This window comes from Erythranthe guttata, chromosome 12 (assembly GCF_056151865.1).
Source record: "Erythranthe guttata isolate IM_541 chromosome 12, IM_541, whole genome shotgun sequence".
In the NCBI taxonomy this organism is placed as follows: Eukaryota; Viridiplantae; Streptophyta; class Magnoliopsida; order Lamiales; family Phrymaceae; genus Erythranthe; species Erythranthe guttata.
The window spans coordinates 8269520-8271478 of NC_142544.1; the positions used below are offsets into that span (position 1 = coordinate 8269520).

At 35.9% G+C, this 1959-nt stretch overlaps 1 long non-coding RNA gene across 1 annotated transcript; it reads right to left on the bottom strand.

The window, feature by feature from the left end:
- Positions 1-827: 827 nt before the first annotated feature.
- LOC105965749 (uncharacterized) lies at positions 828-1656 on the bottom strand. The gene is made up of 2 exons (XR_016035088.1): positions 1249-1656; positions 828-1163 (listed from the first exon to the last, which is right to left on the bottom strand). It is a non-coding gene; the product is annotated as an uncharacterized LOC105965749 (long non-coding RNA).
- Positions 1657-1959: the final 303 nt, after the last annotated feature.

A 1959-nucleotide genomic window follows, 5' to 3' on the forward strand; every position in this document is an offset into this window, starting at 1 on the left:
GATTCTTTAAGTGAGCTCACTTCATTTCGCGATTCTTGCAATTCTCCTTCTAAGAGTTCGACTGTAGTCTCCAACTCTTCATTTCTAACAGAAGAAAATCTTGATCTTGCAACTTTCTTAGTGGTTGAGCTTTGAATCCCAAGTACTTTTGTCTTACCCAACACTCTTTCACAAGCTATTGAGTCGGCCGTACTTTGATCTTTTCCATCATTAATACACTCTTCGTATACTCTTTCCAAGTCTTCCTGAAAATACAAATAAATAACCATAAATTCATAAATTAAACAAAAAATTGGGCAGCATAACATCTATTGTATGGACATACCAAAAAAATATCAATACATAGAAAACACATCAACAAATTCAACATTTATACCAAACAATAGATCAAACACAATTTAACATATATACCAAACAATAGATCAAACACACAATACCAAAACGAAAAACCCACCAACTAATTCAACATACAAAACAATTAAGGATGAAAACTTACCACAATAGCACGTTGTTCAAGAGTTCCAATCCCAGTATATAGTTCTGCCCTCTCACCCTCCTCCGTGGATGACCCGGATTCCACGAATGGCATCAATGGGTCGATACGCATATAGCCTTTTTTATATTTATCAACCACGGTAGGAGCTTTACCAAATTTTTGAAGTTGTAATAAAAATTTATAAAAAAAATTAATATAAAATATACATGAATATAATACGAAAAATTTAACAAAAAAATATATAAGACTAGACTTACACATGTTCATGAGACCACCCACTAATACTAGTTCGACCCCAATGGTGGTCGGTAGGGATTTTCATTCGGGATTCTTGGCATTTATCAGACTTAGACTGTGAATATACACATGTTAATAAACTTCGATTAAATTTATTTGAACATGACAAATTAGAAAAAAAATCAAAAGAAATATAATTTACCTTGCCATCACCACTGGAATCAGATATAGAAAAAAATTGATCACACAATTCCTCCCATGTAGATGAACTAATCAATCCCTCCGGACGATTTGCCTTAGCAGTGGCAAGATCTGGTGCTCTATCATAAAATTTTTTCAACACTTTAGTTCTATGATCTTTCCAACGAGCATTGGCCGTAGCATTGAACCATTTCTTCGTAGCATCTCGATCAGGAAGTTTCCATTTGTCCTAACAAGAATAAAAAAAATTCATATACAACAAATCAATTTAACTAACTAAGAATTATTATTAAATTTTTAATAATTTCAAATACCTTGAATCGTAACCACAATTGCTCAACCCGACCGTCTTTTTTGTGCTTAGGCCAAGAAATGCAAGGACTAAAAAGGTCACAATGTGTAACTTGACTAGCAATGGCCCGCACCAATCGGTTCCTCCGACGCCCGACTGGAAGACCTGCATCGTTAAAGTCCACGTGTACTACTACATCATAATCTGTGCTCGAACCTTGCCCTGTGCTCGAACCTTGCCCTATGCTCGAACCTTGCCCTGACATAGAAAATACACAAATCGGGTTGGCTGAACAAGAAAACAATGAGTTGTCTAAATGTACAAAACTTGCACTTCCCTTTCCAGCTATACTTGATTAGTTGTGTTCCTTTCTTCAAAGCAATGAGTACTTTCAGTCAACAAGTCAACAAAATTAAGAGAGATGTTCATATATTTGGTATGAATTGAATTTGAAGTCTAACAGTAATGCAACTAATAATCGTTTTGAGAAATTTCAGTTGGAAAGGAAAAGCATATTTTTATTTTACATATACAGATATACATACTGATGATGCTAAAGATAGATCACCTTAGAGTGTTGAAGTATGATGAGCTGGGAGAGCAAAGCAGATCAGTAGCTTGACAACTTGATGATCCTGAGGTACCTGCAATCATAGAACACGTGAACTAGGCCGGCGGTTGATCCGGCGGAAACCCCTCCGACGCTCAAGTCAGACGTGCGGATAGTGGAAAT